Below are 26,138 nucleotides of genomic sequence, written 5' to 3' on the forward strand. Positions count from 1 at the left end.
TTCTGGATTCAGTTCGCTAGTAATGTATTGTTTTTGTCTATGTTCAGGAAGGATACTGATTGAAGCTTTGTTTCCTTGTAACATCTTTATCTAGTTTTAGGAGTAGGGTAATTTTGCCCTCATAAAAGGAGTTGGAAAGTGTATCCATCTTTGCTATATTCTAAAAGAGCTTATGTAGAGTCAGTATTATTTCTTTTCAAATGTTTAGTAGAATTCACCAGAAAACACATTATAATTTAAGTGTACTAACACAGAATTGTGAAGAGTAAATGAGACAGTGTATGAAAATAGCTTAGGTGCTTGCTATAACAGAACCCACACAATAACAAATATTTGCTATTATTAATAGTTTGTTAATCGAACTTAATATAGATAGTATAAGAGCATGCACCTGCCCAGTGAAGATTATATGCCACAGGCAGGCATGCAAACCAGCTACATTGGCCATAACTGATAACAGTAAAGGATCTGAAGGAAAAAACAAAACTTCAGCTTTCTTTGCTACAATCATGATATACCCATTTAAGATACATAGTGAAGGGCCAATAATATTTTAAAAGAATTTCAGCATTATACTATCTGAAACAGTTTGTTTCATAATTTTCCTTTAAATTGCTCTATGCCCAGGGGCGCGTGGGTGGCTGTCAGGCATCCGACTTCCGCTCAGGTCATGATCTCCCGGTTTGTGGGTTCGAGCCCCCTATCGGGCTCTATGCTGACAGCTCAGAGCCTGCAGCCTGCTTTGGGTCCTGTGTTTTCCTCTCTCTCTGCTGCTCCCTTGTTCACGCTCTCTCTTTCTCTCTCTCAAAAATAAATAAACATTAAATTTTTTTTTAATTTCTATATGCCCAAGAAAAAAATGTGTTGCTATCTACCAAGTCATGAAATTAGGAATGAACTTAAAATTAGGCATGCAGATAAATAATATAACAAAATTCCTCTCTATGTCCACTTTGCATTTCAGTGACTACAAAAAACACATGAGGACTAAATGAATGGTAAATAATAAATCAAAGGTGGTGTAATTTTAGAAATCCATTAGACAACATACTGAATATTTCAGCAGTTTCAATGATGCATTATTACACACTCCATAGTTTTTTATACATCCCTATATGGTTTTGCAGCCTGACATTATAACAGAATGGGGGTGGAGGGAGGCAGTGAAGCATACCAAAAGCACTTGTGGAAATGTCTAATGGAATATTAGTGAATCAAACTAATAAAAAACAAAATCTAGATCTTTCAAATGCTAAGGTTTCGCTGGCTATGAACAGAGAGGACTCGAGCCTTGGCAATCCTAGGCTGCTGATCATCACAGAACTACATTAATGAAAGAGACTGCTAAAGTCAGAGTCTTGTTTCCTGTTGGATTAATAATGAACATTTATTGAACATCTCTCAGCAAGGCTATAAGGAAACTGTCAAGTCAAACAAGTCTATGTAATGCTCTCACACAGCTCCATGGAACACACAGATTCCCTTGGTATATGGAGAAAACCTGGGTTTTTCCACTATAAATCCACTATTTATAGTTCTGTGACCTTGAGCAAGTAACATACGTTCTTTAGGCATGAGCTTTTTAATTTCTAAAATGCATTACTGCCTCCTGATCTACCCCACAAACATTTCTAGATTATGGTAGACCTCGTGTCACCTGCTGAATCCACCAGGGCAGACCTTCAAGAACACAGACAAGGAAATGAGCATTCACAAAAGAGAGTAACAAGTGTTATCACTATGTAAGTAGAAGGTGCACCAGCTGCCCATGGGAATGGGAGACTTCCCTAAGGGGACTACTGCTAGGTAAATTCTGAAGGATGAATGGGAGTTAGCTAGGTGAGCTGTGGAGGGAAGGATGAAGGGGAGAGCCTTGAGGCAGATGAAAAGGCTCAGATGAGGCAGAGGAGAGGACCCTGCCATCAAGGAACTGAGGAAATTCACTGTGGCCTTAGTAAGGAATTGCTCATTGATCTTAAGGCAATGCGGAGCCACTGCTGATGTTCAACATGAAAATAGATGCAGTCTTTTTGTTTTACAAACCTATAATGTATTGAAGAGAGACAAAACTGAAAGCCAAGGCTCTGTAATAAAGCTATTGCATTATTCCAGTCAAGTGAAGATGGTGGTCTGGACTCAGGTGTGATTAAAAACTAGTAACAGGTTGCCTAGAAGCACGGCTGGCATGTGCTAAGAACCCAGTACATGTTAGACGCCTTCTTTTCTTCTTCTCTTGTAATCAGTCCCATTATTTTAAAAGGAATCGCCCAAAAGTCCCAGGAGCCATACAAGTAAAACGTCTTTCTGATGAATAATTTTACAATGAAATATTCTCGGGGCACCTGGGTGGCTCAGTTGGTTAAGTGTCTGACTTAGGCTCAGGTCATGATCTCATGGTTCCTGGATTTGACCCCACATCCAGCTCTGGGCTGATAGCTCAGAGCCTAGAGCCTGCTCCAGATACTGTGTCTCCTTCTTCTCTCTACTCTTCCCAGCTCACACTCTGTCTCTCTCTCTCTCTCTCTCTCTCTCAAATAAGTAAACATTAAAAATTTAAAAAAAAAAGAAATATTCTTCATAGCAGATACTTTCATACGTCAACAGGGAAAAAATACGTTCTATTATTTTACCTCTTTATTTTTGGTCACCTAGTGATGAGATTTCTAATAAATGTTGATAAAAATGCAGTTCTTTGTACCAAATTGTTACGATGTTTTAGTTAATTACAGTAAGTTTTCCCGCTAATATTAGCAGCCTCTCTGGTCACCGAAGATCACATTACCTGTTATACCGTCTTCATAGACTTTAAGCACCATTTAAAATTATTTTGACAGTTTCATTTTTACTTGGGTATTGTTTATTTCCTCCCCCTCTAAATGTAATCTCTATGAGAACAGGGACTTTATCTCTTTTTTTTAAAAAGTTTATTTATATGTTTTAAGAGAGAGCTCAAGTGCAAGTAGGGAAGAGGGGGCGAGGGAGGGGCAAAGAAAGAGGGAGACAGAATTCCAAGCAGGCTCTTCACTGTCAGGGCAGCGCCCATCGTGGGACTCAATCCCAAGAACCATGAGATCATGACCTGAGCCAAAATCAAGATCATGACCTGAGCCAAAGTCAGTCGCTCAACCAACTGAGCCACCCAGGTACCCCAGGGAATTAATCTGTCTTGTTCTTTGTTCTACCTCCAACAGCTGGAGCAGTGCCTGGTCCTCAATAGAGGCACAATAAATATGTGTGGGCCAAGTGCTTCACAGAATGCAGAATGAGCGGCCGTCTATGTGAAGTAACTGAAACTGGTCACTCCTGACTGGTATCTTTACCTCAAGGCTCTCCCTACCCTAACCCATTGTACACCTGATTTCAAATTCACCTTTGTGAATGTGTAGTTTTGATAAAGATAATCCCCTGCTCAAACTGAGCCCAAACCGCAGCACCCAAATTCAAGAATTCCCATCCCCCCCAGCAGCTCAGCCTCCCACCACTGCCAAGTTCCAGTGCTCACACCTCTTCTCTTCCCACCCGCCCCCCGGATGCTCCACCTCTGCCTCAAATATCCTGCATCGCCCTGTCTGCCTGATAAAATCCCATCTGGCTTTTGAGGTTTTTCTTTATTCCTTAGGTCAGTGGTTCTCAGCTGGGGGCAATCTTGCACACTCTCTACTCCTACCCTGGGAACATTAGGCATTATTTGAGACATTTTTGGATGTGATGACTGGAGGGGTAAATACTACTGGCATCTAGTATCAGTCAGGGATGCTGTTAACTACCTTACAAAGCACAGCACAGCCTCTACAAAGACTTATCTGGCCCAAATGTCAGTAGTGCTGGGATTGAGAAGCTCTGCCTTAAGAAATGAGCCATTGCCATCTTCAAACCACTGTAGAGTTTTGGGCCGCTTATACTGAATGCCCACTCCTCATTGTACAGTATCTCTGGATATAATTCGTCTGAGCCCTTCCACACACGTCTGTGTGCTTGAAATCACAGGCTGAATCCTACCCATCTCATCTTTCCTAAGGAGCATAGCATGTCCCTTGCATAAAGGAGATGATCCATTTGTTAACTGAAACTGAATTGAAACTTTGATTTCATTTTTTTAAATATTTCAATTATCGACTCAAGTCCATTTTCTCCTGTTTCCCATTAAGAAGAAAAGAAAAGGTAGGCATGCTCTTGTGCATTTAACTTTCAAATACTTAAGACTGTTATTAAATAACTTCTCTGCCTTCTCAAATCCAGATAAATTCTGGTGCCTTTTATGCTCTCATAGGAATGAGTGCCCTTTTAGGGCAATAGCCAGTGCTCTTTGGATTAACTGTAGTTTGGATGCTAGTTTTCATTACATACTGTGAAGCTGTATTTTTTTTTTCATTTAACATACCTGTAGCTTTTAAGCTAATAAAGAAGTAGATAAACAGCCAACCTTGAACTTCAGCTGAGTTAAAAGGTGGCTTTACATGAGCCAGGACTAAATAATACAGGCCATGATTCATTTAAAATCCCTCCTTTTCTTATTATCCTAATACTTAACAAAGTTAATAAATATTTGCTAATTTTATAGTTCAACATGATAAATATGTTCTAAGCATTTTACAAATAAAATATTGTGGCCATTTTGCTGACAGGACTATATATGTAGAGGCTTTGGGCACATTTACAAAATTCAACTAAGAGCAAAAATTCACATCGGACTACCAACTCCTAATTTCATCTCTTCTGAGATATAAGAAATCTATTAGCATAAGCAATATACAGACACAGACACACACTAGTTCTTAGAATTAAGTTGGGAATTTTGAACAAAAAATTCAACTTGGTAAAAGAAAGAAAATCTGATACAATCTGAAAAGATCATCATATATCCCTTCACCATTACTAGAAGGTAGGCTGAATCTGAGGGTTAAACCCAAGTGGCCTTCAGCATTCGGACACGTGCAGTGGCTAACCTGAGAAGCTAGACATCCTGATTCCCAGTGCTGTCAGCCAGAGATAGTGAAAACCATTATGGAAGAGTTTTGTGTTGTCATATTCCAGCCAGACCAGAAATCAATGGCCAGTTATCCTTTGAGAGAAGGAGGAAACCCCTCCAAGCAGAAAAGTACAATGCAATCAGAAGACCCTGAGAAGCACTTAACAGTGTTTCCCGAGTGAAGATGTCACAACCCATCACTACCAGAAGAGTAAATGAAGGCAAGATAAGATACACACACACACACACACACACACACACAGAGTACCCAAAAAACACATAAATACCATCAAAAGAAAGCACTAATATGGCTAGGAGGAGGTGCAGAAGTAACGTCAAAAGCATCACTGGGAGCCCCAAGAACTCAGGGTCACACTTTACTACACTTCAATTTTAGGCAAAGACAGTTCATTGTATGATTTTTAAATCATTTACTGAGTGAAAAAAATTCCTGACCCAACAATTGGACATAGCATGAACTCTTATTTAGGAGGTTTGTTAAATGCAATATGATGTTACACCAAATGTCTGATGTGGTAATCAACACAGCAACTCTGTAGTATGGTAATAATAAGAGTTTGCATAACATCAAAACGTCGGAGTAAATGAATTAGTTGTCTATTGCAAAATATCCCTTTAACTTTGGCCCAGGCCCCATCAGTGTATAATTTAGACAGAGCTCAGACGCTTCCAAATCTTCCAAGGCCAGTAGGTTTCATTGGTGTCACCCCTAAAGAAGAATCATGTCATTCTCATGATATTAAATAAAGCTGGAAGTATAAGATGGCCTGTATTCCTGTCTCACATTCAATTATATTAATCAATGGCTTTTCTCCTCAGGCTTCCTGGGAAGTGGATGTTAACCTTTATGGGTTTGGATTATTTTTTTTTTTTTAGTCACTGCCTTTGAATATAATCAAACCTGCTTGTGCACTCACATCCGTATCCCAAATAGCAGGCACAATCATTACATATTCAGGTTCCCAGTAATGAATGTTTAGAGCTCTGCTCCAATAACAATGTCCTCTGTGTGCCATAGATAAAGAATATGATGCCCTTATCAATACTCCAATTTTAGATTAAAAGGCACACAAACCCTATTCAGTCCTGGGTCACTCATTCCATGTCTTCTGATGTATTCCTTCTGAATTACCCTTGTATCAATTTCTGTTGATAGAAAATATTCTTATCCTTGAACTACAGACCAAGACAGGTCACCAAGTTTTCACTCCCTCTTTTATCAGAGTCTCTTGTGGAAGCAATTCAGATGGCTCCCACCTTCACACACAGAAGACTGGCAAGGGAATCCCATAGGAAACATTGTCCAGCAGTGACCTCAGAGAATAACAAGACTTAAAAAGCAGGATCAGAAAGAAACCACCAGACTCCTAACTGGGCATCTCCCCCAGTTGTTAGAGCAGCCATTTTTGAAAATGTCTGTTTCTTCTTTCTTCTAAGATTCTCCTGTTCCTACCCATCATGAATCGAGATTAGAGAGCATGGTGAAAACCCAAGTCTTCACACAGCTTGCATTTTGGGGGAGCCTTGGAAGTAGAATTATGATAGAGGCTTGTATATTTTCTATAGACACACCATTTCTGTAAGCAAGTCCAGGTCATACACGACCCTCTTCACAACTACTGCTAGAGAGAGAATAATGTGGTAATCTTCAAAAAAAGAGCATGCTCCCTTCAGAAACAATGCCAAAATGGAAGAGCCCTCTCTGTTACAACTTGCCCCTCCCTTCTAGTCCAGAAATAGAAATCTGCTTACTACACGTGACACTAAAATGTAGAGAATCTAGAGCAGTCCAACAACACCTAGCAATAACATATGTTTTCAATGCCTTGTTAAATAATTTTCATAGATAAAATAACCCACTTGCACACATAAACTTAAAATAACTATGTAATGCCCTAACAGTGACAAGGAGAAATAGATGAAATTATAAAATAGGTTTTTAAATATGAAATGTTCCACTGTAACAATTCTAGAATACAGAATAAAGACATGAAATGCTTGCTTCTAAATGTATAATCACCAGGGGGCCTGGGTGGCTCAGTCAGTCACGTGTCCAACTCTTGATCTTGGCTCAGGTCATAATCTCACAATTTGTGAGTTTGAGCCCATGTCCAGCTCTGTGCTGACAGCGTGGAGCCTGCTTGGGTTTTTCTCTCTCCCTCTCTCTCTGCCCCTTCCCTGATCACTCTCTCTCTCTCTCTCTCAAAATAAATGAATAAATTTTAAAAAATGTATAGGGGTGCCTGGGTGGCTAAGTCGGTAAAGTGTCCAACTTTGGCTCAGGTCATGATCTCAGGGGTTGTGGGTTCAAGCCTCCCTGTTAGACTCTGTGCTGACAGCTCAGAGCCTAGAGCCTGCTTCGGATTTTGTCTCCCTCTCTCTCCACCCCTCTCCCACCCACATCCTGTCTCTCTCTCAAAAATAAATAAACATTAAAAAAATAATTTAAAACCTGTAATAATCAAGACAGTATGGTACTGGCACAAAAATAGACACTCAGACCAATGGAACAGAATAGAGAACCCAGAAATGGACCCACAAACGTATGGCCAACTAATCTTTGACAAAGCAGTAAAGAATCCAATGGAATAAAGACAGTCTCTTCAGCAAGTGGTGCTGGGAAAACTGGACAGCAACATACAGAAAAATGAATCTGGACCACTTTCTTACACCATACACACACAAAAAAACTCAACATGGATGAAAGACCTAAATGTAAGACAAGAAGCCATCAAAATCCTTGAGGAGAAAACAGGCAAAACCTCTTTGATCTTGGCCACAGCAACTTCTTACTCAACATGTCTCCAGAGGCAAGGGAAACAAAAGCAAAAATGAACTACTGGGACCGCATCAAGATAAAAAGCTTATGCACAGCAAAGGAAACAATCAGCAAAACTAAAAGGCAACCGACACAATGGGAGAAGATATTTGCAAACGACATATCAGATACAGGGTTAGTATCCAAAACCTATCAAGAATTTAACAAACTCAACACCAAAAAAACAAATAATCCTGTGAAGAAATGGGCAAAAGACATGAATAGACACTTCTCCAAAGAAGACATCCAGATGGCCAACCAACACAAGAAAAAATGCTCAACGTCACTCATCATCAAGGAAACACAAATCAAAACCACAATGAGATGCCACCTCACACCTGTCAGAATGGCTAACATTAACAACTCAGGCAACAACAGATGTTGGCGAGGATGCGGAGAAAGAGGATCTCTTTTGCATTGTTGGTGGGAATGCAAACTGGTGCAGCCACTCTGGAAAACAGTATGGAGGTTCCTCAAAAAACTAAAAATAGAACTACCCTACAGCCCAGTAACTGCAACTAGGTATTTATCCAAGGGATACAGGTATGCTGTTTCAAACGGGCACATGCACCCCAATGTTTATAGCAGCATTATCAACAATAGCCAAAGTATGGAAAGAGCCCAAATGTCCATCAATGGATGAATGGATAAAGAAGATGTGGTACATATATACAATGGAGTATGACTCGGCAATCAAAAAGAAGGAAATCTTGCCATTTGCAACTATGCGGATGGAACTGGAGGGTATTATGCTGAGCGAAATTAGAGAAAGACTAATATCATATGACTTCACTCATATGAGGACTTTAAGAGACAGAACAGATGAACACAAGGGAAGGGAAGCAAAAATAATATAAAAACAGGGAGGGGGACAAAATATAAGAGACTCTTAAATATGGAGAACAAACAGTGGGTTATTGGAGGGATTGTGGGAGGGGGGATGGTCTAAATGGATAAGGGGCATTAAGGAATCTACTCCTGGAATCATTGTTGCACTATATGCTAACTAACTTGGATGTAAATTTAGAAAATAAAATAACAACAAAATATAAAAAAATAATAATTTAAAAAAATGTGTAATCACCATGAATGTAACAAACACCCATGGAGACAAATACAGGTGTGCTTAGTAGCAACTTAAATATCACAACTAGTGTGTGTTACTACTGGTGACATGATTGTTGGAAATGATGAGCAACTCTTGGTATGATTTTATTTTTTATTCGTATGTATGTATGTATTTAATGTTTATTCTTGCGAGAGAAGGGGACAGAACGTGACGGAGGAGGCACAGAGAGGAAGACACAGAATCAAAAACAGGCTCCAGGCTCTACGTTGTCAGCACAGAGTCTGACAGGGGCTTGAACTCACGGACCATGAGATTATGACCTGAGCCACCCAGGCACCCCAACGCTTGGTAAGATTTTAAATAAAACGAATTGTAGTCTTCCCTTGATTTATAAGTAGTTTCACTCAAGGAAAATATGTTATATAAAAAATTATGCAAAAAATACTTGTGTTTAACAGAAGACGTTCTAGACCTAAGTTATTAGAAATGCAATTTTCACTTAAATGGCTGTCTGAAGGAACACGGGAAAGTTGTGCAGTATGTGAGACAATGCTCTGTTAAGTGGAACTGTCCTATGCATTACATGTTTTTGGTCAGTGGAACATGGGTTGAAGTGACATGCACTGTTTCTGAGCCTAGACTTAAGAGGCATCACATGTTTCCGTTCATTTTTCTTGTACTTCTATCATCCCCATGCAAAAAATATGAACTGGATAGCCAATTACTCCAAGTAGAATTAAAGACCTGAACCTAACCTGTACCTCGGGTAAAATCTAGCAAAGCTCAACAGAAATTAGCCTGCCAATCCACAGATGCACAGGCAAAAAGATATTGCTTTAAGTTACTAACTTTTGGAGTAGTCAGTTAGGTACCATGATGTAGCAATAAATGTCTGATTTATCAAATGAGATTTTCTTTTTTATTCTCCCCAGCATAAGTGAGGCAAGTATGGTTAAAGGAGGAATAGAAAAATTAGTAAGAAATTCATAATGTTGGGGTGCCTGGATGGCTCATTCGGTTAAGCATCCAACTCTTGATTTCAGCTCAGGTCATGATATCATGGTTTGTGGTATCAAGCCCAGAGTCAGTCTCTGTGCTCTCTCTCAAAATAAATAAACTTAAAAAAATTAAATTTATAAAGTTGGACAGGGAGTATATGGATAATAGGAAAAAGAAGGAATGGGTGCCATCCAGGGAAAAGGTAAAAGTTAAACAACACTGTATAAATACATGATATTGAACCACTAGCTACATGAGTTGCTGGGATATAGAAAAACCCTCCAACAAACCATGCCAATGTGTATTTCATGAGTTTTCTCCCCTACAATCACCTTCAAAGGATGAAATCTGCAGTCGGCCATTGCCTGACAGATCCATGTACAGGCAGGCAGGGATGGAATAAGGATTGAATAAGGTTTAAGTTTTCACTAAATAAAACCCTTGTCATCAAAATTCAAACCATGGCTCATTTATCTGTTCAGATTCTAAACACATACACGTTAAATAACCAGTAGATGCACATCAAGCCCATGGGTATTTCATTTTTATCAACATTTTTGCTTTCAACAAAATTGGAATCTCCCCTAAACCTGGCTTATATAATTTAGATATTTTAAAAATTACCTAAGTATATCGGTAATTCTATCTAGTTACTAATATTCTGATATTATCAGGACTGTTATTTAATAGTAAATAAAAGAAATAATGAGTTTTAAAATTTGCGAATAACTACAGGCAATGATTCCATGTTCAAATGATACAAGAATGCATTTTAAATAATTTATATGCATTTTTAATAATCTACAATAATGCCACATGACCCTGAAGTTTCTAGAATCTATACAAAAAAATGATAGGAGTATCCAAAGCAATGAAGAAAATACAATTAAATACAAGAATCACAGAGTTCACAAAATAAAAACAAACCAGTGATTCATAAATAACTATGCAATAAATTTGACAATCTGGATAAAATTGACAAATTTCTTTTTACTTAAATGCAGTTTACTAAAACTGACATAAGAAGAAATAGAAATCTGGAGCCTTTATCTATTAAAAAGAAATTATTTTGTTCCCCAGAAGAGTGGGGAGCAAATCAGGGACTGTATTCTCTGCCTCTGGCATCTTGTGGACTGAGACTTTGGGCATCTGGGGATAGCGTCAGGACATTCCCATGTCCATCAGCAGTGATTAGGCTCTGCCAAGCAGTTTCCCAGACACTGGGCATGAAAAAAAAAAATGGGTATCTGAGCAGGACAGGGAGAGCTGCATTTAAGCACCTCCAGAGGACTGAGGTCAGGATAGTGGAAGAGGCTTATGATTGGAAAGGACATGCAAGGAGTTTCTGGGGTGTGGGAGCCTTCCCTATCATGATCTGGGTGTTGGTTAAAGAGATGTGTTCAATTTGTAAAAATCAATTCAGCTATACACTTTTAATATGTAGACTTTTGTCTGTGTATATTATACTTGAATTTAAAAGGCTTAATAATTATTTAAAATATGTTCAGTCCCTATGTGTCCAGCACCTGGAGTTACAAAGATCTCAATGACTTGGCCTCTTAAGGTTCAAGGGGCCCAGAATCTAGGAAAACACATGCAGAGAGGCTACAATGACAAAATGTGAGAAGCACTCGAGAGACGTGGCTGCAAAGGGACTGGAAGAAACAAAGAAAGGGGCCTGAATTCTGTCATGGAGGGAGATGGATGAAGTTTTAAGCTGAGGCTTGAAGGGCAAGTAGGAGTCTTTTCCATGAGTGGGTATATGTGGGATGTGGGGGAAGGTACATTAGGACATTCCAAACCCATGGAAACCCATGGAAGGGAAGATAAAAATTGTCCATCTCCAATCTCATCAAATATACAACCACAGTAGGATGAGAAATGTCCCTAAAAGCAAAACATTTGAGTAGTAATACTGGCTTTTGACAGCTATTAGACACATAAGATTTCTTGAGAATGGAGGTGGGGGGATGGAGGAGAGGTCCTCAGCTTTAATAACCTAAGTCAGCAAAGAGCAGTTCTTCTCAGTGGCCAGTGTACTGATGTTTATAGGTGAGTTCCCTTTTTTCATTCAAAATGAAAACAGCTTTATTGAGCACCAAAATAATCCCTGTCCTCACAACTTCAACTACCTTCTTGTATTATGAACTAAAAAAAAAAAAAAAAAAAAAAAACAGAACAAAACAAACGTGGAACTGTGTTTTAGCCACTAAAAGATTAATAACTAGACCTATTTAAGAAACATCATCATGGAGGCATCTCGAAATTAATTTTTACCAACTTTACTAATGCCTTACTTACAGAGTAATATGTAATTATTGCTAAAAACTCAAGTAATTCAATTGTTTCTGATTTTTCACTACCACAAATAAAATGCATAAAACATCCTGTGCAAAATGCTGACCATTTATCTTAATATTCTGATACTTCTGAGCATGTCTGAAAGGGAGGGACTAAGAAATTCCCAGGAAAGAGCTCAGTCCAAACTGAAGGCAATCTGAGACCCACTAGTCATGGTCTCAGGACAATGGGCTGGAGTGGGTAAGGACAGTTGATTGTGAATACAGGATGCCATGTCCTCTGCAGTGTTTCTCACCAGCCCCATATATTCACACATTCTCTAAACTCTCCAGGGACGTAAAAAGCACATGTAGTGTCAGCAGCTTCTACAACACTGGAGCCAGGGCACTGGGCAGTGGGGAGTATGCGGCACAACACTGCGGTGATGCTACTGCAGGGAAATAGGGACAAGGACCACAGGAATGATCCCTGATGACTCCAAGAAATAGTGAAGAATCTTTACAGCAGACTGGGAATCCACAATTGGGATAGGAATAGAGCCAGGGAAATGACTGTGGCTGCTAGCGTGGATCTGTATTTCTGCCTCCACATTGATGTGGCCAAGAGGAAACCCCAGTGACAGATTTAACTGGATACTTCAAAAAAAATAAACTTTCTATTTAAATTACTTTTGGGTTCAACACAGCTCATAATGTGTTTCATGTGCATTAACTGGAGCATGCTGTCACATGGTGAAAACAGTAATAGTGTGAAGGCAAACACGACAGGAGCCCAGTGGAATTATTAGAATGTCACTTCTCAAATACAAACACACGTAAGCACAAAAATTGTAAAAAAAAAAAAAAAAAAAAAAAAAGAAAAGAAAAAATGGCATGGTTAGAGCTACTAAAAAGTAATATTTAAATGAGTATATTTTAAAACAAGCTAGTCAGAGCTTGAAATGACAAAGTGGGTCACCTTCTCTACCCACTGCCAAAATGCATGGCCGTTCCCTGCTGCAAAGGCTCCTGGGCTGTGTGACTCAGCTGGGTGATTTAAAGCAAAGAACATACATCTCTGATATTTCTCTTAGAAAAATTTTAACCTTCCCCCACCATGATCACTATTTTGTGTGGATCTGCAGATTTAAAAACTTGAATATAGGTGGAGATGAAGTCTAAAGCACATTGTTCCTGGTGTTCCCACAAAGGCAGACCTAGAACTTGAAGCTGCGATCCCTCAGCAACTGCCCTAGCAGTGACAGGGAGGGAATGTCCATGGAAATGACCAAAGAATGGGAGAACTAAAGCTAATTCTTTAAAGGCTCTTGATGCTCACTCAAAGGTTTAGACCACACTGGATGGTTGTAAATGTGAAGACAGTCATGGTGTACTAGAAAAGACATTGATCTTGGTTCAGCCAATTATAAACCATGTAAGTGAGGAAAATCACAAGTTCCCTGAGGCCAAGGGTCATTATGAAGACTATAATGCTCCCCAGGCATGTGCTAAATACAAACATGCATAGGTTACCAGTATTAGCTACATAATGACCTTGTATTCAAAAAATTTCAAGAGGTGATGGCAGAGCATAAACCAAACACAGGGCCTTTCTGAACATGAGGCACCATGTGACCATGTAGGTCAAAGGCCAATGAAGCCAGCCCTTGGGTGTTACTGTTCCAGAGATGTGTTCTTCTTGAGAACAGGACCTTTGTAACTGCACAGCAGAATCTCCAGAGTACCTTGAATTTGGTAAATATTCAGGAAACATTTGATGACTTACAGAATCACATTATAATAAAAAGGTTGTGGGATCTCCCACATTAAGAAGGAATACTTTCATTTTACAAAAAACAAAAAACAAAAAAAAAAAAACACTGATTGAAGAGAAAAAACTTTTACGGTACAGTGCCTGCAAAGTAACATGCTAGGAACTGTACGTATGTTTTCCCTACTTAACCTTTTCACACAATCCGAAAAAAGAGATATAAACATCAACTTTTCACAGCTTAAGAAATCAAGGCTCTAAAGAGGTTAAGACATTTGTCCACAGCTACACCAGTTCTGTTAAACAGTTCATTAAGTCATCTGATAATATTTCCCAAGCTCTTACTAAGCTCCAGACACTGGCTTAGACACTAGGGATAAACAACAAGACAAAACCACAACCTATCCCTGATCCTGTCCTTGGCCTCCTGGAGTGTAGAGTTCAGTTGGGAGAGACAAGCATTAATGAAACAACCTCACTTTAAAAAAAGAAAGAGTAAAATTAATGAGCTTTATAAACAGAGTTGCCAGATTCAGCAAGTAAAAATACAGGATGCCCAGATAAATGTAAACTTTATATAAACAACAGATAACATTTTAATGTAAATATGCCCCAAGCAACATTTGATTAAGAAATTGTTTGTTAATCTGAATTCAAATTCACTGAGTATCCTGTTTTTCTCCAACAGTCTTATCTAGAAAGAAAAGAGAACCGTGAGAGAAGAGAGAATTTTCACCTCCCAAGAGAGGGTTGGGAGGCTGCCCCAGAAAGGGAAGATGACTAAGGTCTGAAGAGCATAAGGAGTCAATAGGGTGAAGGTAGGATAGAGTAGGTCATCGGGAGGCTGATGTCTGAAGGTTGCTAGATTGGGAGAGGTTTGGAGGTCAAGCAAAATGAGGCTACAGACTTGAGCAGGGGCCAGACCATCCAGAGCCTTGAAGGCCATGCTAAGGTTGTCAGGTCAGCCTTCTGCCACCAGAACAACCTTTCATATATGCTGCTCCCTCTGCCTATGCTCTTTCTTCTGATGCCATCTGCATAACCGTCTCCACAGAGTTCTTTCCAACCACCCATCTTGCTCACTCTGCCTCTGACCCCTACCACAGAAGTTAGTCATCTCTAAGTCTGTCTTGCTAGCCAGAAGGCGACTTCTCTCAGAGCTTCGAGTAGAGACTCAATAAATACTGAAGAGAACAACACAACTTACAAAGCCCACGTGTTCTGGGTCCCTGCCATACTGTCAGGTACTCATTCCAGTACCCCTGCAAGTGTAGATCCCTGGTGATGACATATAACCCACTTGTCAAAGCTTGATAAACAGCATATTCTGGGCTCACCCTAAACTACTCGCTTAGAATGTCTAGGATGAAGCTTGGACCTCTCCATTTGAATAAGCATCTCAGGAAAGTATGATACACAGGGCAACTGAGAACCATCTGTCTATTTGGCTATACTAGGATTCTAATTCATAGGATTTTTTTTTAAATTTTATATTTATTTATTTTTGAAACAGAGAGAGACAGAGCATGAACGGGGGAGGGTCAGAGAGAGGGAGACACAGAATCTGAAACAGGCTCCAGGCTCTGAGCTGTCAGCACAGAGCCTGACACGGGGCTCGAACTCACGGACCCCGAGATCATGACCTGAGCCGAAGTCAGCCGCTTAACCTACTGAACCACCCAGGCGCCCCAACTCATAGGATTTTTAAAGAGTAGCAAATAACAAGAAAAAGCACTTGGTCTAATTAGTCATAAATCTCACTGTGCTCCGGAATTATAAGAGGGCACAGTGCTATGAGAAGACTAAAGCTTATTAGTATAGTTCTTAGTTGCCAGTCGTAATCATTTGTAGTACAAAGTGTCCACAGGAAATGACACAGCAGGCATGGTATGCACTGGGTGCTCAACAGAAAGCATTTAAAATGTGTCATGTTAGGGGCACGTAGCTGGGTGGGTAGAGCGTGTGACTCTGTCTCAGGGTTGTGAGTTCGAGCACCACGCTGGGTGTAGAGACTACTTAAAAATAAAATCTTTAAATAAAATAAATTTCTCATATTAAATTCAACTGAATATCTGCTCTACTGAGATTAGTGAACTGAGATTACTATTTTTCAAAATTGGCCTTTTAAAAATGTTTTAGCCCATAATCATAATGGCATAACACAAACTCTAACAGATCAATTATTCTACAAAAACAGAGCCCACGTCTCCACGTAAAATTGGAACATGAGTTAATAAAAAACACTTCTTATATTCTACTTTTAAGCAAAGTTCAAATTTAAAATATAACTCATCAATGGATAAAGAAGATGTGGTATATATAAACAATGGGATATCACTCAGCCATAAAAAAGAATGAAATCTCACCATTTGCAACAACATGGATGGATCCAACTGGCATAATGCTAAGTGAAATAAGTCAGAGAAAGACAAATACTACCTGATTTCACTCAAATGTGGAATTTAAGAAACAAAATAAATGAACAAGAGACAGAAAGCAGACTCTTAAATATAGCAAACTGGTGGTTACCAGAAGAGAGGTGGGTAGAGGGATGGGTGAGAGAGGTGAAGGGGATTAAGGGTACACTTATCTTGGGGTGCGTGGGTGGCTCAGTCAATTAAGTGCCAGACTCTTGGTTTCAGCTCAGGTCATAATCTCACGGTTCATGAGTTCCAGCCTCGTGTCAGGCTCCATGCTCATGGTGTGGAACCTGCTTGGGATTCTTGCGCTCTCCCTCTCTCTCTGGCCCTCCTCTGCTCTCTCTCTCAAAATAAATAAATAGACTTCAAAAAAATTTTTTTAAAGTATATTTATCATGATGAGCACTGAGTAATGCAGAGAATTGTTGAATCATTATATTGTACACATGAAACTAATATGACACTATGTTAATTGTACTGGAATTAAACTTTTTCAAAACAAAAGTCATCATATATTTCTGCATTTCATGGAGGGAAAAAATATTAGAACCAGAAAGTACTAAACCATCCAATCCACTGCTCTCCTTTTTTTAAATTGTATTTATTGATTTTTAATATGAAATTTATTGTCAAATTGGTTTCCATACAACACCCAGTGCTCATCCCAACAAGTGTCCTCCTCAATACCCATCAACCACCCTCCCCTCCCTCCCACCCCCCATCAACCCTCCCACCCCCCATCAACCCTCAGTTTATTCTCAGTTTTTAAGAGTCCCTTATGGTTTGGCTCCTTCCCTCTCTAATTTTTTTTCTTTTCCTTCCCCCATGGTCTTCTGTTAAGTTTCTCAGGATCCACATAAGAGTGAAAACATATGGTGTCTGTCTTTGTCTGTATGGCTTATTTCACTTAGCATAACACTCTCCAGTTCCGTCCACGTTGCTACAAAGGGCCATATTTCATTCTTTCTCATTGCCACGTAGTACTCCATTGTGTATATAAACCACAATTTCTTTATCCATTCATCAGTTGATGGACATTTAGGCTCTTTCCATAATTTGGCTATTGTTGAGAGTGCTGCTATAAACATTGGGGTACAAGTGCCCCTATGCATCAGTACTCCTTATCCCTTGGGTAAATTCCTAGCAGTGCTATTGCTGGGTCATAGGGTAGGTCTATTTTTAATTTTTTGAAGAACCTCCACACTGTTTTCCAAAGCGGCTGCACCAGTTTGCATTCCCACCAACAGTGCAAGAGGGTTCCCGTTTCTCCACATCCTCTCCAGCATCTATAGTCTCCTGATTTGTTCATTTTAGCCACTCTGACTGGTGTGAGGTGGTATCCGAGTGTGGTTTTGATTTGTATTTCCCTGATGAGGAGCAATGTTGTTCACTGCTCTCCTTTTATTTCATATTCTTCAATTCTCCCCAACAGAGGAAGAGATGATGATATGCAACGCGCACCAAGTGTCCCTGATTACAAGGGATGTTCGTGATAAAAGCAAATGGCGTCTTTATGCCCCATTAAGACATATTTCCAGCAAGGATAAATAGTAACTTGACCCCCCATTGTTATTTCAGCTGTGTCAAATAAAGAAGCTCCAAATTCACTGCAACACTTACACTGGTTGCTCAATAGGGCTGGAATTGAAAAAAGCAAATCAAAACCAAAAACAATTTAGCAATGTTGTACCAAAGGTGCACACAGATGGGGGGCCTGCCTCTCTTAGGTTTACTGACAGACTTAATCTAAATGACAAGTTTGTGTTAAATGGGTAACGATATACATGTTGTAAACCATGGGTCAGACAAAACCCACAGCAGAAGGAATCAAGAGGCACTGGTGAATCATAGGTTTTCCCTTGATACAGTGCACAGAATAAAAAGGGCATTTTAACTTTAACCATTCATAGCTATCTACCATTACGTCTGAGTCACATGAATAACAGCATTGTGAATGGCTAGGACAGCATTTTGACAAATCAGATGTTTTTATTCTTGAAGTATATCATCAGGAAATTTACATTAGAGCAAGAGATAATATCCCTAATAATGGGAAATGGATTTTCTGGAACTTGCGGTCACATGATATATTGCACATTATGATACTCTTTGTGGTAATCTTCCTAAGGGTGGAAACTGCTTCCTGTTGTCTGAGGCACCTTCCACACTTAAGGAATATGATTGGGTTAATTGTGAGCAGAATTTTTACCTAAAAGCTCTTAGGCTAGTCTGCTGCTGGGACCAAAGACGCTACTTTTACTGTCATTGGGTCATGAAACACAAATTTGCTTTCTCTACTACATTACCAAAGACACGCAGATATAATCCAGAGCTTTCTTTTTTTTCCCCTCCTCCTCCAGACAGCAGCTAATGGCATCTGATTTTATATAAGACTGTTAGGAAAAGTCTATTGTCTGCCCTTGCAGACATTGAAGGCTAAATTTCATTAAAGGAACAGCAGTGGTGAATGTCTCCAGAATTTTTAAAAAGATAAAATTAAATGGACTATGTTTCATAATATTTTCCATTCATAGATAATTTGTAGGCCCAAATCTCTTAGAGACCATCCTCTTTTGTCCTCAAAACAACTTTGTAAGAAGAGCTAGTCTGAGCTATTTTTCACACTTCCTAAATGTGCAGGATGAACCCAAGAGGGTAAGTCCCTAGTCCCAGGTGATAGGATACTTGGGAAAGTGGGGACTAGGATTTCTGCCGCTGGGCTCTTTGGTGACTGCTTCTCTGTTTTCCTCCCTTCCTTCCCTCCACCTCCCGCGCTTTGAATCCTTTTGACAAGCATACTGCAGATTTGGACTCATTCTGCAGAGCCAACAGAAACACCTTTGCCATGAGGTCTCCAGCAAGTGGGGTCTTTTTGAAAAATAGTAATAAAATGAAACACAGATTGAGCTTTTTATTTTTCACCGGTATTATGCTTTCCTAGTACTGCTTTTAACACACATTTTTATGTCATAAAAGAGGAATGCGGCACACTGTTTTGCAGGCCATTCTCAAGCCCCACTTAGAGGCCTGGTCTCCTGACAAAACTGCGGAAGAACGGTGAAGGAGTGGGTGCGCACTACCGAATCTCATGAACCTCAGCATCGAAGCTTTCCGAGGAAAACCTGCCACGAGCACGAGGCCTTTCGGAACTTGCCGGAACTTGCCACAGAAAAACGAGTGAACGACAGAGATTAATGCCAAATTCTTTTCCAGGATTAAGGCTAAGAATTAAACTGAAACAACTTTCTCGCGCTGACAGTCAACTCAATATTTAGGAAGGAGGGCTAGCGAGAGAGGAGGCCATCGGGACATCCCTGCTGCGGCTCCTCAAAAGACGCCCCATCTTTTGGATCCCCCGGGGAGCGCCTGGCCGCTGCGGAGCCTTCCCGGCACTGCGGCGCACTGCGGAGCGGAGGACCGCCCGCAGACCCGGCCCTGCTGGGCTTTCCTCGCCGCCCCCGCCGCAGTGCCCCCCGCCATCCCCGCTGCCCCGCCCGGTGGGCGCTGTCTGCGCCGGGTACACTGCCGAGCATCCTTCACCGGGGAGCCGTTGACGCACACACGCGCGCTCCCAGACCGAGACTCGGCCGCCTGCCCTCCAGCCCCCACCCCCGCCCGCCCCTAGTGGGTCTGCATTTGCATCACTCGCACACGTAGTGGGTGACGTGAGCGCCCCCCCACCCGCGCCCGCTCGCGCCATCCAGGCGGCCCCTCCCGCCCCTGTGACTCAGCCCCTCCCCCTCCACCCCCGCGCGCCCGGCGCCTGAGTTCCCCTCACGCCCCCAGCAAGGCTCCGGGTTGTGCATCTCCCGTGGGGTGCCCGCTGCTCTACAAGTTCATCACCATGTTCCGCAACCTTCGTGGGCCCAGCCCCCAGGGGTCCCCGCGACAAGCCAGAGAAAAAGTCTTCCCAGTTCTAGAACCCAGGCGGAGGGGAAAGAGTCTGCGAATTGAAAGAGTCAAATGGGTTGGGTGATCACCGCCACAGCGCTCACCACCACCTGAGATGACCCCGGTAGCTTGTTTACGGGTGATAGCCCCTCTCCCGCAATGAGCCTCAAGCCAGTAGGTCTATTTAGCCGCACCTGGAGCACAGTAGGCGCGGTAGGTTTTTGCTGAATGAAGGCGTAGTGTATGTAATGAAGTGCGGCACTTACAAACAGCCACAGCCCCGTGGGATTCCCTGTTCTCCATCTCTCTCGGGTTCTCGCGCACGGGGGCTTCGGGGACTTCCGTGGAATACCTTTTTTAAGACTGGGTGTTTCTTTCAGGCTTCCACAGCGCCCAATGCGGCTCTCTCCGCTCTCCCTCCGCCCGCACGTCTGCAGAGGGATCCCCGCCGAAAAGTTGAGCCCAAAGCTGGGGTCGGGGTACAGGCTGGACATCCCGCTGGGGGCTCCAACCCTCTTGTTTGGATTCAGCCTCCCCTTCCCCGTCCAACCACGTAAGCCAACTACGGTGGAGGTCCCCACGGAAGGCGGGCGCGGTTCTCGAATCCCCGCTGGCGCCCACCCGCCTCTCCAGAGGATCCGGACTAAAGTGCGCCTGCCTCCCCTGATCTGTCCTGGGCAACCGGGGGTCACCCCATCTTCTTTACCCCGAATTCCCCGGTCCCGCTCCAGCAAAGGCGACCGACAGGGTAGCACCAGGCACCTGCAACCTCTTCCTCAGGGGCACTCGGGGCGAAGTTGCGCTTCTACAAGGCTGCAAAAAGTTCCCCCACGCTCCAGCGCTCGGCTCCCGGGTCGGGAAGGGAAATTAGGCGGCGGCGGGAAAACCCGCCACCGCTGCCGGGGTCCCTCACTCACCGCTCCAGCTGCCTGGGACCCCTTGCCCTAGGTGGTGTCAGCGCTGCAGCAGCCGCCACGCGGGCGTCGCTCGGGCTCTCTCCCTGGGGCCGCCTCCGTCTGCCACTCTCGCCTGCAGCGCGCGGAGTGGTGACTCCTCTGAGCGTGTCAGCGAAGAAAGGAGGGGCGGGAAAGTGGCTCCGGGCTTGCACGCTGCGGTCCTCCTCCCCCTCCTCCGCCTGCGCCTCCTCCCCGCGGTGCTGCAGTGCCGGGCGGCGGCGTGGTGAGAGTACGAGCGGTGCGCAGGGAGGGAGTCACCGCGCGCGGGGGAGGCTGGAGCGGCTCACGACTCCGTGCGGGGCGGGCTGCCTGGCTCCGGGAAGTCCGGGTGCTGAGGCTTTGCTGCAGCTTGGGGGGAGGGGAGGGGCCACCCCCAAGTGGCAAGTACTTTGGGAGGATGCAGGGCTTCGAGTTTGCTACGGGGGGGGATAGGAAAGGGCTCCAGTCCTGAATTAGTCCCTGAGTGTGACTGCGTGCTGCACTGGGGGCGGCGCCCCTAGTCTGGTCCCGCGAGACAACAAGGAATTCTAGGTGCTGGACCTAGGTGGTGCCACGGGAGAGAGGGTTTGCCGGTATTTCTGGGCCTGGGACTGACCTGTTAACGTCAACTCGGCTTCCCGGGAGCTACCTGGGGCTTAAATTGACCAGTCCCTTCATCCTCCGCCTCCACGCTGGCATACAAGTCGAGTGGACACTTGGGGCACAGCAAGAGCAAACAGGAGGAAACTTTGCTGGGTGTCTGGGGTCTCCCTAATGCCAGGTGGAGCCAGACATCTGTACCCACAAGCAGACACTCAAAGTGGCCCTTTTGGGGGAAACTACCGAATATTTTAAAAGGAGGGAGGAAGCATGGGAATTCTGCTTGTATTCTTAGTAACACTGGTGTGCTGGAGACCCCACCTCGAGCTTCCCCATTTCGGGGCAGCGGGGTTCGGCGGCTCCGGGAAACCTACCCTGGCGAAGCCAAGCCCGAGGCTGGCGCCGCCACCCCGCGGCGACAGAGGAGGGCGTTGCCTTCCGCCGGCCTCGGGCGGCCGCGCCTCGACACTCCCCAGCCCTCCCAGCAACCCCCCTCCCCGCATCTCGCGCACTGCCACCCAGACACTGAGAGAAGCTGGGCTTCCCCAAGTCTCTGACCTGCCAGCTCCGCACTCACGTGGAACCAATACAGAGTGGGAAGGGGCTACACTGGCCGGTGTCCTCCCTAGGATCACTGCTCTCGTGATGGGTGACCCCAAGCAAGACAAAGCGCAGCCCCTGAGCAGGATGCAGTGGGTAGAATTCTCACACACACACACACACACACACACGCGCGCGCGCGCGCGCGCGCGCGCGCCGCGCGGTTTATCTGCCCATGTGCTCTATTCGTGTAAATATGCCTGGATGATTGAATGGATCAGTTTGTGGATATAAATATAAATATTCCATGTACTTGTGCCGGAAAGAAGAGATACCAGGCATCTTGGGCAGCCTCCTGCCCAGGGGAGTTGGTGGGGATGAGATGATGGTTCAACCCTGAGCTGTGTTGTTACATGGGCTTTATGGCGTGGTTTGTGTCACCGTGCATGATACTTTGGAGAGAAATAGAGACAATCCTTGGCGGATAACTCTCCCTTCTCTCCATCTCAAGCACTCAAGAACTCTAAGTTGGGATTCCCCTGTCAAACCTACACTTGCTTGGCTATATGGGTCTTTGAAAACCTGCCTGGGTCTTGTTTGGGTTAAAGACTTTGTAGTTTGAAACCGTATGTGGTGTTGTAAAGTGGTCGGGGAAACATGAAAATTAGGGAGTGTGCTATTTGCATTTCATGAATCCTTCTACATAGACAAATTATTTAAATTAAATAATTATTTAGGCTAAAAGTATTATGTTGTTACCATGAGGAGGAAACTACACCCCACAGGAATGCCTATAAATCCAGCATTAGAAATGAAATTATGAAATTTAAAAATTTGTAATTCTTATCCAGACTGCCTATGTATTATTTATAAAACTTTGAGCTCTCAAATGCAGAATGTGCTGGTAATTTCACTGAGTTCCCAAATGGGTAGACACCCTCTTGAGAACCTTCCCCCAAATGTCACACGATAATGGATTATTTCTCCAATGAGAGAAGTTCAGAAAACCATGAATGGTCAACATGCTTTGTGCTATGCTATCTCTTCCTTCAATTATTTTCCTGTGGAAGATATTCAAAGAAGTGTATAAATTTTTTAGCTGCCAAGTTTTCATGTCTTGATGCAGTTGAAGATGGCAGCTCCTGCAGGAAAATCCCCGATTGTGTGTTTTCAAGAAATGTCCGATTTAAGACTGGCTTGCGTTGGGAGAGGGTATTTTAATGCTGTGTCTTTGGAGGACAACAAGTATTTTCTCAGGATGATGGGATGCGTAAGTTCTTCAGCTTGCCCCCCAAAGCTGCTCTCATTTTAGGGTCCCACTTGATGTTCTCCTTGGCCCCAGGCCTACTGGAGCCAGCATTCAGTATAGTCTTCTTCACACCTTTCTTATAAGGACATGTTTCTTTTCTCCTCCTAAAAACACCTGTCTTGGAGGAGCTAATGGAAAGTAAAGTTACACCTGCCCTGTCCCCACAAAATCCCAGTGCTCTGAAGTTGTTACCCTCCTACCTGTCTCTAGTTTTATTCCTCAGTGCAGTGTCCGCTCATCATGCTAGAAAGTAAGCCATTAAACACACCCAAGGGGGGCGCCTGGGTGGCGCAGTCGGTTAAGCGTCCGACTTCAGCCAGGTCACGATCTCGCGGTCCGTGAGTTCGAGCCCCGCGTCCCAGGCTCTGGGCTGATGGCTTGGAGCCTGGAGCCTGTTTCCGATTCTGTGTCTCCCTCTCTCTCTGCCCCTCCCCCGTTCATGCTCTGTCTCTCTCTGTCCCAAAAATAAATTAAAAAAAAAAAAAAAAAAAAGTTGAAAAAAAAAAACACACCCAAGGAACATCAAAGATCTGTCTTCACATCCGCAAAGTGGATTCAATAAAAATAACTCATACTAAGTACAGATGCTGTGGTGATCCAATTCGTTAACATATACAAGAAGCACTATCCCCGTACCTAGGACATAGTGGGCACAGAATAAATGTTAATACCACTTCCCCTTTCAATAGCCAGAGTGAAATTTTCCCAAGTCTGTGCCTTGGAGTGCTACTCCTGGAAGATGTTCCTACAGGCTCAGAGTAACTAACAGCTGGCTGGCTTCCAGAACAGAGACCTTGAAAAGGCCTCATTAACTTGAACCAAGGCTACACAGCTCGTTTTCCTCACCTTCATCATCAGGGGTCATAATGAGGCACAGACACCCTTCTTACCCCCAGTGCTCACAGCTTCCCCAAAACTCTAGGTCTTGAGTCTACCAATGTTAATCTCATTAAGCCCTTAATGCCTATTTACATTGGTTACCACATTAGCTCTGGTACCTCAAGTGTGTTTTTCATCTCCTACATTTTAATGTTCATAAGACTTAGCACATCCTAGATGTCCCTTTTCCCCTATCCAGCTCCTGGAACTTTCTGTCTGTTTCTGGAATGCACAATCCACCACTAGCAAAATGCTCTATATGTCCAGCCTCTTCTCTGAAGTTTCCCTTTACTTCCTGCTCTGATCTTCTCCCTAGAGATGCTGCTTCCACAAACTTCTCAAGTGATGACTGGTTTTTTTCTTCTCCAGCTCTTATATCACTGTGTCAGGAGGTAAGAAGGTGGTGTCCTTCTCATTCCTCATTGCTGCTTCCAGAACATCGTACATCCCTTCTCCTTAAACCTATAGCTTTGAATCTCATGTCATCGGGTTATTTTACACTTTAAATGGTGCTGTCATGCTCAGACCTCCAAGTCATTCAGCACCTTTCCTGACAAGTTTAGCTCCTACTTCAAGGTCATTCCCTAAACATTAATCCTACCTTAATCCTCACAAATTTAATGCACACAAAGATGTTCATTCCAACCAGTACCACCTTTAGTTCTGGACAAGCAAGGCTCTGGGCCTGAGGGGGCCCCTTGCTTTAGAATGTCTTACTTAAAAAATTTTTAAGTCCCCCCTTTGGTGGCTGGGTTTGCAGCCCCAAATTTTCATGCAACTATAAATTCAGCTTAATGTTGGGCTGGTAATTTCCCAGGGCCCTGGAAGAAGGAAGGGCAAATACTTTCTGAAGGAGCTCTCCTTCATCCCAAGCTTCAAAAAAAATCCCTCAAATAAGTTTTAGTGAAAGCTAGCAAATGATGAAGCACACAAAACAACCAAATGCACAAGGAAGAATGGCACCATGAAGGAGAGTCAGCAGATAAAAGAGAAGAAAACGTCCTTCCTCAAAAAAAGACTTCAGATGTTGGAATTATTAGTCACGATTCTTTCTTTACTTAAAGAAAAATAAAAGACAAACTTATAAATATTTTCAGGTAATATAAAACTATAAGGAATAGCCAATCACATTTGAAATGTACCAAATCAACCTCTGTCCAACTCTACCAGTTGTCCTACCAACATCCAATCCAACTTCCACACACATATACACACCTTCCTCCTTCCTTTAAAAACCTTGATTTTATTTAGGAATCAATCTCTTTTCTTGTACACACATATTTAACAAAACAGTTTTACACAGAATGCTAAAAACACATTCCTTTATATCTTACTGAAGGTCTTGAAATTCATACCATTGCACAACCAAATCTAACTCCTGACTAGATGGATTACATTTTTGTTGAGAGTTTAAAGCCTTCCTTAATGGTGGGGCACTTGGGTGGCTCAGTTGGTTAAGCATTCGACTTCAGCTCAGGCTATGATCTCACCCTCTGTGAGTTCGAGCCCTGCACCAGGCTCTGTGCTGACAGCTCAGAGCCTGGATCCTGCTTTGGATTCTGTGTCTCCCCCCACCCCTCAAAAAATCAACCTTAAATAAAATAAAGCCTTCTGAAAAAAAAATTTAAAAAATAGTGA

General features: G+C 42.8%; 1 protein-coding gene across 1 annotated transcript in view; it reads right to left on the reverse strand.

The window, feature by feature from the left end:
• The window catches only part of SV2C (synaptic vesicle glycoprotein 2C), a 221,133-nt gene extending 199,460 nt beyond the window's left edge, over positions 1-21,673 (reverse strand). The window contains exon 1 of the mRNA XM_060637781.3: positions 21,155-21,673. The gene's annotated coding sequence lies outside the window, so the exon portion shown is untranslated. The remainder of the gene's footprint in view (positions 1-21,154) is intronic.
• Positions 21,674-26,138: the final 4,465 nt, after the last annotated feature.

Source organism: Panthera onca, chromosome A1, assembly GCF_046562875.1.
Source record: "Panthera onca isolate mPanOnc1 chromosome A1, mPanOnc1 haplotype 2, whole genome shotgun sequence".
In the NCBI taxonomy this organism is placed as follows: domain Eukaryota; kingdom Metazoa; phylum Chordata; class Mammalia; order Carnivora; family Felidae; genus Panthera; species Panthera onca.